We start from the raw sequence: 13,646 nt of genomic DNA, 5'->3' as shown, positions 1-13,646 counted from the left end.
GCTTGTTATGCCACCGCTATGCGGTAGGGATACAAATTTGGATGTGTTCGTCCGTCCGGGCGTGCGTCCATCCGTCCGGAAAACGTTAGTATGAAACTATTTAAGGGATTTGTAAAATCCTCACTCAATGAGAGAGTTCATTTGTCAGGTACGATAGCTAAGCGGTCAATTATCAATGATTAAACCGGCTAGGTAGACGGTCAACTGTAACAAAGTATCAAAGAAGACGCATTCCATTACTAGTTATTGAAACATGCGTTTTAATGTAGATATAGCAGATACGACCTATTTGTACAATAAAATGTCTTGTAAGGAAATATGGAAAACAAGTAATACAATTTCTAAAATATCGAATAAAATAAATGTAAAAGCCTTATGAAGTAGTACTATTACTTGACATTTCAAAACATTTTTACCTCATGTTTGAAGTCACTGACCTCCAGATTGAACGAATACAAAGCAAAAGAAGATTTTTAGATATCAGAAAATTATAAATATGATTCTTATGAGGGCTTAGTTACTGACAGATTATATGTTACAGAAACACGTAAGAAATAGTTGTTTTTATTGATTTTTCTATTCAAAATTGAAACGTGTTTGTAACCTGGTACCGGAGTTAAACTGCCTTAAGGTTTAGGAGTATATCATATTTGATAAACGAACAACATCTTTACCAACAATCTACCTGACCATTACATGTTCTGCCGTACGGTCCCGTACGACGGATACTTGAAATATTCTCAAAATGTTTCCCCCTTTAAAATGAATTCCATTTGTAAAGAAATAAAACTAAACAATTGCTGAAAACTACGTTCAACCGAGTTATGTGAAATTTCAGCACTGGTACATTATTGCTAATGCATCGAAACGGAGATATGTAAGAGTTCTTTGAAAATGGTGAGTTTTAAAGGCGCTGAACTGTCCGAAAGAGCAGCCCTTTTATGCAGCCTTTCTTCGGAATTCAATGTATATATCAATAAACAGACAGTTGTTGTGTAGAGTAATATACACGTTTTATATGCTGTTCAATTTTCATGTGAAACAACCTTTTTCTTTCTATGATTTGGTGTTGTTTGATTTTTTTCCTCAAACTGTAAGGCTAAGTCTTAATTATAAATGTTTATTTTAGTAATGTTAAGTTATGTTAGATAAATGTTATATTTAAAAGCATTAACAGTTACTTCATATAGTTTATGTAAACATAAGATTAACAAGTTTATGTGTATCAACAGTATTCACATTAAATTTAAAATAGTTACACATTGTATACATGTGCGGATAGCACAGTCTAAATGTGTTCTATCACTAAAAGACTGGGTATTGTTTAAACATGAAAATTCGAACCATTATACCTTTAACGTCTGTTAGGAACATACTCCTCTGTGGTGATCGGTCAAGAACGCATTAAAATCTTATTGCCGTGGCGGTCGGGGTTTTTTTTTTTTTTTTTTTTTTTTTTTTTTTGGCATTTAACAAAACTCATGTTCTAATGTTCATAATATGACCAAACATCAATTTAAAAGAAATATCATTTTAGCCAAAACCTGGAGGCCATTGCCTTTAAATCTTTAAATGCATCAAAGAAACATTTGGTAACTAGTTTCTCAGTAGTTTTCCTTGAAAACAGAAATTCTCATCAATAGTATTACTTTTTCGGGAACCAAATAGAAGCAGCATATAAATATCTCTCTATTATAGAAAGATCGGCTATTCATAAATTCGATTATCTCTGATGCTGTATTGAACGGAAGACATCAATCAAGATACACTTGGACACATTGTTTTCTAGCTGTCAACGTTTTGTCAGATTACATCCATTTAGCAAACCCTTTAAATCACTAAATGACATTATCAAGATTTACGGTATTACGTTGTTGTATCAGTTTTTACTGTTAATAACGAATGTAAAAATCGACTGATTCCGCTAGTATCACAAGGTTGTCATATTTCATTGATTTGATAGTAAAATATGGTATTTAATCATCTACATATTTCCTTTCAGTTGTATTTCTTTAAAAAAACATACGTTAGATTCAAATTTATATTTTAAGCTTAAAAAGCTGAAACACAATAAAAACCATAGATCAGCAATATTTTCTGTGTTATTTTTAGTACCTTTAAAAAATAAGAACAAAACTCCTTCTGTTTAGTAGCAATCATTTACAGTGGAATTAACACATTACTATAATTTCAAAAAGTATTTTACTGAATACTTAGTATTTTATCCGTTATTACTTCGGCCCAGAAACTACTTTTTATCCAAAAAAAATGACATAAATCTTACCGCATGAAGTACTATATCACGCACTGAGGATAAATAATAATAAATTCTTAAGCTGCAGATCTGTTTACACGTCAAGGCATTAAACTCCCCTTTTTTCTTTAACCTCTTGTAATTTTGTTTAAACAACACATTTAAATCTGGACAGAGACATTCGATGAATCTAACATGGGTTATTATGCAGAAGTATAAACTTGAATGAAACACACCATGGTTGTATGCATTTACAGAATAAAGAAATTACAAAAATTCGCCTTATATCTTGCCTTTTTCATGACGACCAACTACAAAGAAAGAGAGTATAAGTATATTAACCCCCTGAGCCTGCTGGCGGCAAATAATTCTACCTTTGCGACTAGACAGGCTGATCTTGGTCTGCACTGTTCACCATTCAGTCAGTATCTTTTTGGTAAGCGCCCCTTTCAACAGTTAATGGTACTGTCCGAATTGAAAGATGAACTAGTCCATTATAGAAATTAAGCAGGGTAAGTCTTAATCAAGCAGACAAGCGTTTGCTTATCAGAGTTAAAGCAAACTGCTCAAATCATATGTTTACTAATACAATTAAAAGGTAAGTATAGATTCCCTGGAAACACAGAGTAAACAGAGCTACACATTGCAAAGTAGCTCAAATAGAAAGTGTAGTGGAAAGATGTAGCAGACGGATTGCTTTAAAACTCCAGCAAGTACATTTTAATTGTATGCAAAATATCAAAATGGACATTGGGTAGAGAAAGGGAAGGGGTAAAGCAAGGATGAATATTCAGTATTTAAAGCTTGGTTCCAAACACACAGCCTCCTTTGGCCACAAACCACAGCAGTGTAAGATTGGACGCGCACTAGACGAATACACACGTACACACGCTAAAACGCAAACACGAAACGCATGCACGAATGCTCACGCATGAACACACGCACGTACACGAGCACACACGTAGACGAAGCAAAACAAACTGACAAATAGGATAAAACAAACAAACAATGAAACACAGAGGCACCACCCAGGAACGGCCCATGACATACTCACCAATTTTTGTGAGCTCCAACCGGAATATGATCAGTACCTAACCTCATACATTGAGGAAACTGAGATGGGGCGTAAAAGTGGGGTTGGGGATACAGAAGGTAACACCATCAACATACAAGACAGTATATATAATATATATTACGAAACGGACAAAAGCAAGTTCAAAAGTTAAACATGACGGTGGTAATAACTACTCGCTGATTGTACTAAGTAAAACATATGAATAGAGTCAACCTGAGGTATTAGAACACCAATGTTCTCAACAATTGTCCGAAGTAAGTGCCTAACTTTTAGGGCAAAGTTCTACTTCCTCCGTTTGTTTTTGTATGATTTAGGAGAAAAGCACAATGGAGTCTTAAACGTTATAAGTCATCGCACAATCAACAAGGCAAGTGTAGCGACTACTTGTAGAGAGGTAAGTCACCAAACGTACACTGTGCTTTTCAACTTTCGAAGAATTCATTTAAGCGTACTATCATTTGAAAAAGGCGTAAACTTGCCTGAATCAACAATAAATTTACGAGAAAAAGTCACAAATATCATAAACATTTGCTCAAGGTCATGCTAAGTATGTAAATGGGATTGCACATGGCATTAGAATAATTTGATTTGATGAGTGCTATGTTTTCAAAGGATATTCTTTATAAATTTGAATAGTTGATACAACAACAGCCTTATGTGTTATGCGGCGGCCATAAAATGTCGCCCAGTACTTCAAGTCAGTGTTGACATTATTTCATTTCTGGTCATTTAGAATCATGGATTCTATTCAATATTGTAACTGTATACGTACGTGAGTTCCGTTCAAATCGAAACAAGCGGGTGTTAGTAGTTTCAACAGTCCTCCTGAACGTCTCTGTGTAACAGTCTGTAGGTCAACCCAGTTAACCTGTCGTCATTCAAGTCGACCCAAGCTATTTGTCGATCCAGTCTACGTGTCATTTCCCTCTTCATCGCCCTCATCTATCAAAAGTTCGTTAATCCCTATACAAACCTCTGCTTTATTGCCTTCCGCATATTTGGTGAGCATACGCACTCGTTATTATTACCGTGGCAGGTTTCAGACAATCAACGGTCAGTGACAAAAACAACACTGTGGACCTTAACCCGGATTATGGTGCGCATCACACCTCAATCTTAACCACCACCGTGTTTCCAAGTCACAGAATAGTGTAAATAAACGTTATCCTTATACCCTGTAGGTAAAGCGATAGCCCATCCGTTGATTACTAATATTCTATACAGACAGTTGAAACTTCAACAATTTATTTCTCCAAAACTAAACTTGATGAGAGACTGGATTTTAATATTTAAGTATGATAAAAAATATATGTAAAATAGGAATATTTGTTTCAGCTTGGAAAGTAAACAGGTTTACATATATTAATAAGATGAAAAATACAACTACAATTTAAAAGTTATTGGGTAAACTGTGCTTTGTTCTGAAACATTAAAGTAAACTTAACGTTAACTTGTGATGCTGGATTTAATATTTGTTATTTACAACTCTGTACTTGGGAAGTATAGACGCCACTAAAAGTCTGCCTGCTGTTAAAGTCTTTTCAGTAATTGATATCCACCTATCACGTGACGCAATGAGTATCAGGTAAATCAGTGTTATCTGAATTTTTTATCTATATTTTGTTCCCCTCAAAGAAAAATATTGGGGGAAGAGGGTGTAGCACTTAAATATGCCCCTGTCCGCTCGTCTGTCCGTCCGACAAAATTTATGTCGTGGATATTACTAAAAGTATAGACATAGATCCATCAAACTTTATTGGAATGCTATTCAGCATATGATATTATGCACATTTTGTTTTGTTCGTATTTCACACAGTAAGACCAGAATTATAGTCATTGACTTAAAATATGCATATATTTTGGACTAAATGTTTGTTCGGAATGAACATCAGAACGTTTTTGACGTAGAGTGGTGAAACTTTATAGGAATGTTATTCTGCATGGGAATTTGTACACCCAGGGTTTTGGCTGGGGGTTTATTCAGTTAGACCAGGGTATGATACCTGATTTACTAAAAAACATACATATATGGCCTTTAAGTTTGTGTAGCACCTATTTCAGAACTTAGTTGGCGTGGCGTCATGAAACTTTATATGAATGTAATGCACATGTCTTATTTTTCATTTTGAGGTTAAATTTGGAATTTAGTCAGTTTCTCATATTTTGTGTTTTTATTAATATTGCTTTGTATCCAAAACAGTATCCCCTCCCTAAGGTAATTTGTTGGGATTTTTTACTTCCATTTTCTTGCTCTTTTATCACTGGTGATTTTTTTTTCTAGATCTAAGTTGTCCAGTTTTGATTTTCTTTACAATGAACATAAGTTTAAAGATTGAAAGAACAACGAGTAATATAAGACCATACAGTGACAGTACGTGGGGTTCTTTGGGGGCGGGGTCTTGTTTTAAAGCAACAGTTAGATTGATTAGGGCTTCGTTTTTACAAAGAGTTAACACCGTGTCGATGTGGGTTCAATACTTTACTTGCATTAGTCAACTTTGGAAGCATAGACTGAAACATAAACAAATAAAAGCACACTTGATTTGATCGAGTCTTTTAGGAAATTTCTTGTAACAGAAATGAAATGTCGAGAAAATGAAAAACTCACGTCATTATATAATCAAGGAAAACGTTCCATTGATTAAACGCCAGTGTTGGTGAGAGCAGAGTTACCAGCAATGTAATGATTGGCAACCTAGCGATATATAACATTTCATGGATCAAATCAAATTAATTGAGGTCCAATATTAACACTATTAAGGTCACGTCAAAATTGACAACTTGTCTTCTTTACAAACATGCATTTACACAGCTCAAAAGAAGCTTCATGCATTTATATTTATAATTATTATACCAGCTTTATATAGTGCCCTTTTCGTGATAAACATGTTCAAATGATCTTAGCAAAGTACATATGCAGCCACTCAGGGCGCCAGTTCATTTGCTACTAGTACAGACACAGAGTGACCTACCAGAGGGACAGAGGTAGAGAAAGTTCCCAGAACAGATAGAGAAATCCAGCAATTAAGGCCTGGCCATAAAACTAAGCCTAGCTCTTTGCCAATAGGCAGTCTGGTTCTTTTTAAACGAGTGTGCCCGGTGTATATCGGTACCGATACATGCGAAGACGTCATTCCTGGGAAGAACAGTATTGTGTGAGACTGTCGATTTTCAGTTTAATAATCGAATAATTCAATTGATACATTACCAGATGAACCTGAACAATTGAATTTTAGTAATAATGAATGAATATTTGTTTTTAAAATTCAAAAGATAAACCTTTATGTCATTAACACATTGTGGCATTTACCTTTCCTTATTTACATGGCGTATTGCCAGACTGTACTCTATGAAATCACTTTATATTTTATCGCCTCGATAGCCTAGTGGTAGAGCGTCCGCTTCGGGTGCTTAAGTCGTGGATTCGATCGCGATCCCAAGCCGCATCATACCAAAAACGTGAAAAATGATACCAGTAGCATTGAAATTGAAACTGGCTTCTCTTCTCTCGTCCCCACATGACAACAGATTCCGTCAGGAATGAAGTGTTTAGAGTGGTTAATATATTTTCAAGAATTTGTTTTATAATCGACCTAAAATAAATTAGTATAAAGTAACCTATAAATCTTGGTATAAATGTGTGACAATTATTTCAATATATTTATACATTTTAACGCAGCTGTATGCATAGCTTCTGCTATATGTTTTTACAGTATGCGCGTTTTTTAGTTTCAAGGATTTCGTTTTGAGATTTAACGTCTCATGTTGAGATCAATATTTTTTCGGCAGTTTGGAACTTAATTAAATCAAACTTTTTTAATGGACATTTCGGAAGATAAGGTCGTGTGCTCGATTCTTTGCCAGATTTATTTTAAAATATTAACCTTAATAAAGTTTTCATATTGGGCGAATGATAATTTCTATGACATGTTTTGTGTACAGAAACAACATATCGGTTTTCTTTTGATGGAAGGAAATATATAGAAAAGTGCTCAATTTAGAGAAATTTCATTTAATTATATAACCATTTTGTGTTTTTTCACGTTTTAACTTTTTTGTCTATATATTTAATATAAAGAAAGATAGAAACGTTACCGTTTGTTGTAGCATACAGGTCGTTATTTATTCTTCATTTGAATTATGCTGCCGTAAGCACAAACTTTGATTACTCGTAATTGACATTACGCCATCTTTTCCTGTTTTCAAACGTCCAGAACTACCTTCTACTTGGATTTTACATGTACATAATCATGTTAAAACGGACCAGTGCCATAAAGGCATTAACTCGCTTTGTTTTAATGTCTTTAATTTTTAGACGATACAGCAGAGAACCGTTTTCAGATTGAAATGATTGCATTTTCTTGATGTTTAGAACGATTTTAAAATAGTGTCACCAACAGAAAGTTGTTTTATGCATTTTCCCGTTATAACATCTAAACACTTGTACGCCAAGACAAACTGTATATTTCTGACTAATTAGATCGCTTAGAAAAGCCTTCATATACTGAACAAAGCAGCTAACACCCCGGTGTCTATTTTGCAAATATCTCAAAACTTACTGACAACAGCCTTTTTGCAAATCATGCACACATTCAGATCAATATGCAATTAATAGCAAATCAAATTAGAATCACGCAAAGATATTATTTTGTTCATTTTACTGCCACTCCCCATTTTTAAAAAGTCACACAAATACGTAAAGGTGAAGGCATGGACGGTAGCATACATTTCCACAGCTCAATCAAACCGAGCCTGTAACCTTTTCATTTTTGTCGTGTTGAGCGACCTGTAGATTGTCCACTTTTTCTAATTTAGAAGATTGAATTCCATTTTTATGAGAATACAGATGTGTACTTACTGCATTTTGCTAGAAAATGGTTAAAGATTGTGCAAATATTAAATGTTCTTTTCAGATTGGACAGTAACCGTTTTGTTCAAAGTCATAGGTTATATAATGATTCAATTCGTATGACGGCACAGTTTTTTTTCTGAAATGAGCTTTCATTAACAACATATTGTTCTGAGTGTACACTTAATTTTCAACCAGTATTTTTAAGTAATTATAAAATACTGACAAAATACCAAATGGCTGTAACAATACAAATTAAAAAAAATATATATACAACATAAATTTTACTTTATGAAGTTTAAGAGAGATGTCATAATGAGAGAAACATTAAGCTTAATCTTTGGATCTAAACTGTTTTAAAGGCTGCTGGTTTACGTTGGGTCATTTCTGCTGGTATTGTCTGAAAATGTAGACATTTAGAATCACTAGGCTTTTAGAGAGGCACAAAAATGCTTTTTTTTAATTCAACGTCAAGATAGCTTTATGATCATGGAATGACATCGATTGTTTCAGAATAACTATTCTCTATGAAGCTGTGGACAGAGTGACGGACCGTGCCTACTGATTTGTCAGTTTTGCTTTAATTGGTAACAATGCACATTTAAGAATTAATGCAATACAGAATTTCATCATTAGTAATTTAAGTTTTGAAATTTCATTCCCAAAATCTGTTTTCTTGTTAAATACTATATTTGGTAATTTGTAACGTATGCCACTTGTTTACAAAACAATCCATCAGCTGTGTATAAGTATTTGAGCTTAGATGTGTTTGTCATAGAAGGCGAATAGCACTGAAAAATAATACACATCATTTATATCTTCAGACTTAGATAAATACCCACATGAGCAGAATCTTCCTAACAAGATTATGTCCCCTGTATAATACAATTATTTAAACAACCCTATGGCAAAACTCAATTTAATTCTAGGATCCTGTCATTGATCAAATAAAAAAGTTTCTAGCTTAATATTCAATTATGCATGCCAAGAAGCACCAGACTTGTTATTCAATTTATAGTAAAATGCTAAAGGCTGCTGTAGACGAGGCAACTTAGGCGTACAATTAAAAATGATGCATACCACACAATTATTATTACAGCTCCAGCTCGTACAACATACGCCATTTCAAGCCCTGTAGACATCACTATCATCGAGATTTATGGATTTAGATTGTGCTAATTGAATAAAACTTCACAATAAGCAACAGTTCAACTTTTGAAGCAGTCGGTTGCCGAGGAAAATGTTATTCAAACTTTACAAAAATGAAATCAAGAGAGAAATTTGTACCTATCTGGAAGCTGTCCATATATCCATTAGACTTCTATCTAAGTAAGCCGGTATGGATGACCTGTTCGGGAAATCATTATTACTCATACAATTTACATATGTATATATAAATTATTAGCTGAATGGTGATAAACTGAGAGACAACACTTATGTAAACATGTGTTCCCATTGTGTAACATTTAGTGCCCTGTTTATTTCACAGACTTCTAATGCTATCTAAAATCATACAACAGACTTCAAAATGAATTTTCTTATAGAATATAACTAGATTTCGATAAATGTTAGATGAGTAAATTCATTTGGAAGTACGAATTTAGACAGCATTACAAATGTGCACATTTGTGAAATAAACATATAAACTGTGGTGCCATGCTGCTTTGACCAGTTCAAATTTATCTGGGACAAGTTTGCAAACAGTAATAAGTCTTCATTCCTTCTGTCTGTAAAACATTACTTTACACAGAGGCTTTCCGTGGCAGCGGTAGGATAATCTTTAAAAGCAAATATCTTTTTCATTGAAATTTAAAGCTCCTTGTAAGAGTCTAATTTGATTTATGCTTTTTGCACTTGGGGTCGTAGAGTCCATTCAATTTTACTGTTAAAAATCCACTTAAGCTGGAGCCAAGGGCGTCGGGAGTGGGGTAATAAGAGTGTTGCACATTTCATTATCTGTGACGAAAAGACTCCAAACAAACCGAGCATACTAGCATTTGAATTGGTTGAAATGATCTGATTTTAGATTTTATCTGTTATCATTACATAAAGTAAAACTGGTTTGTTCTATAGATGACATTATTTGTGATTACAACTTCTCAGGGTGACAGGAAAATCATACTTCGAATTTTGGTATTGACTTTTGTAATGTTCAGTCAGGTTTCAAGTTTGCCTTTATCAATATAAAAAGGGCTTGTCCTGAATTTGTGATAACCAAGGCGAGGATCCTCATGTGGGGATCCTCATGCGGAAAGTTTGTCGCACTACAGTTTTCATCAATTATTATTTTATTTTTATGTACCATGTCTACAGTGAACGTCTGATGCAGCGATCCTATACAATATATCTGAAACATGAAAAAATCAGCATTTAACTGCGTCTGAGTTACATCGGGAGGTTGAGACTGGGGTACTGCGGATAAACTATTTTATTTTTATCTACCAGTTTCTAATATCTGGAGTCTTGATATTGCATACAAGTGGAAGATTGTTTTCTTGATACTGCAGTTTACAAATTATAGAATAAATAAAGCGAAATAAAGTACGCTCTTTACAATACGTCTTAAAGATGTGTATTTAAACAAATACGCGATAAATAAACGTCCGAAGACAGAAATAATGTCATAACGTGTCATATACACACAACAAGAAAGTTTGGGTTTCGTTTCTTCAAATGAACGTATAGTTATGATTTTTCCGTAAAACAACCTTTTTAATCGAGAAATATATTACAAGGAACAATAGCAAGCATCAAGGTATTTGATTTTTATCCCATTTTTACATAGAAATATGTTATCAGTGCATGGATAGATAGTTGTCTACAAGAGCACGAGGGATTTAAACTACGCCATCAAACACACCTGGCAGCCATGCCATCTGGAAAGTGAGTGCGATATAAATTAGCTCAAAAATAGTCATATTTACTATGTTCAAGATGAGATAACTAATAAGATCTATATGAAGAACCTTTAGAAGCATAGAATGCAACCAAACAAGGTAACAGATTCGGTTTGACTGAGTCTGTTCATGAGAGATAATGAAAAGTGCAACATCCCTCACGACCGCTAGCACCGGATAAGCGGAACTCTTTGACATAGATATTGAAGGACTCCTTGATCCCAAAGGACTAGAAATATAACTTTTTATGGCCGCCACACGGCACTTAAAGATTGCTGTTGTTACAGTTAATAAAATCTGTAAGAAGATCCTTTGGAAGCATTGAATGCAACAAAGCAAAATAATAGCAGACTCGGTTTGTTTTGAGTCTGTTCATGAGAGGTAATGGAACTTAACCCGATGTATAAAATTCTGAATTAAATATATCTTTCGTTTTGTTCTAAATCAATGATCACAGGTATCTTACAATATGTGATAACCACCCCTAGAATAACATGGATTCACATCCACCTTTGTATATATTATCTGTACATTTATTCACATGTTATTACAAAATATGTTTGATAATCTGTGTATAAAAATAAATGATGCTAAGTTCTTTTCATTTACATTTGTTATAACTCATTTTGATGTTAATTCAGGATTCCCATACAAAAATGTAAGATATTCTTACTGTTTCGTTCACAAAAATACTGTCTTTGAAATATTGTCAGCCTGGTGTTAGGTTTTACATCCAGAGATATGAAATGATCTTAATAGCGGCAATGGTATTATCAAAGTGATTTTCTTTAAACAGGTATGTTTTCAGTTGTAATGGCAGTCGCCTAGTGTACATGCCATGAGAAAGATACCTATTTGTCGGAACAGTTCAATATCTGACCTTTACTATGAAAAATTATAAATACCAGTCATTCACGTTAACAATGTATATGTTTTTAAATGCTGACAGGGTCACAAACGACAGTTAATATTTTATTATAGTATATAATTTATTTTAGTATTGAATTTTGTCTATTCGCAGTTTCAGAGTTTCGGTAAAGTAACAATACTATCACATTGCTTTCGTCTGATAATATCACAGGAAACTTTCAAAGATGTCAGAGTTTTCCTCATTATTGTAGCGAGATCTGTTTTAGTCAGCATGTTGTGTGTTTGTTTTCAACAGTATTCCTCACAATGATGTCTTGTATCTAGATTAATTTCCAGTAATGTGGTGTGTTGCTTAAATTTTGTTGTAACACTGCCTGCATGTAGCAATTTTCTGGGAATTTTACCAATCATGTGAATGAGTTACCCCTAGTAATTCTCCCACCAATCTGATCATCCCGAACCATTCCTCTGATGTCATTCAGAGAGTAAAGACGTTTAATTTGCCTTTAATTCATAAAGCATCGTCCTAACTAAAAATGGACACAGCGTCCAATACTGTTACACTAGTGCGCTTTTTGGTAACAGCAATTTGTAGTACAGCCCAGTATCAATTACCCAGAGGAATCAAAGCTATTAGCTTAACCGCAGAGTGTGTTTTAATTTCCATGTTTGTTTTTCGGAACAAAATCTCTATGTTTTCTGGTCTCAAATTTATCAGGAAATTATGTGATATATGATTCTATGATAGCTACACATGCAACTAGAGCCAAGTAAACATGTAGTTGTTTTTTATTTAGCGTCAACAAAACTAGATTTAAATGGATCGATATGAATAATTTGTTGACGGCTAAAACTATATTAATAAATTGTTATGTTTCTCTAAATGTTTGTTTTCCTAGATTCCTCTGCCATATTATACCATGTATACATAAGAAACATCGCATGCTGCCAAACAGTTTGTATATTTCACCATTGGGTAAAATTAATTTGACAGATAAGGGATATTATATACGACAGACGTAGATAGAAGTAGAGTCACTGACAGATAAGAATGCCGTAAATATTAATTGAGGAAATCGGCGCTCTTTTGAGGTCTCAATTCAATTTTGGGTTTTTGTTTATCACAAATGTAGTTTAATTCGTCGTTTAAAGCCATTTATTATTCTTTATTTTCAGAATAATAATTGCTTTTGTTTTATAACGATTTTAAAGCGTGCTCACCAGTTCACCTTCTAAATATCAGGTTTACAGGAAAAGAAAAATACACGAAATTAAATCTGCATTTCGGTAGACTATTAGAAACCATAAAATTAAATATTCTTTAGCTACAGAAGACTGTGGTACTAGTTTGTTTCTAATTAGGACTTTCTCCATGATTGCAAGTATTTTCCAACATTTACAAAGGCTTATTTCTGAAAGTAAGTACAATTCAAATATTTTAAGCAGTCTGATTATTAAAGGGTTCTAGCATCGTCATGTGGTTACATGATTATTGTTTATGCTTAAATAGATAGAGTAAGGCGTCGTGTTTGCTCTGATCATCTGATCTTTTGGGATCATAGAGCACATTCATTTTACTCTAATGGAATTGTGTTTAAGTCAGTGCTAGGGGTATTGCAAAGTCCTTTCATGAAAAGACCCTATCAAACCGAGTCTGCTATCATTTAACTTGATTGCGTTCTATGCTTCTAAATGATCCAC

Source organism: Mercenaria mercenaria, chromosome 5 (assembly GCF_021730395.1).
Source record: "Mercenaria mercenaria strain notata chromosome 5, MADL_Memer_1, whole genome shotgun sequence".
NCBI lineage: Eukaryota > Metazoa > Mollusca > Bivalvia > Venerida > Veneridae > Mercenaria > Mercenaria mercenaria.
This window is presented reverse-complemented; position numbering follows the sequence as displayed.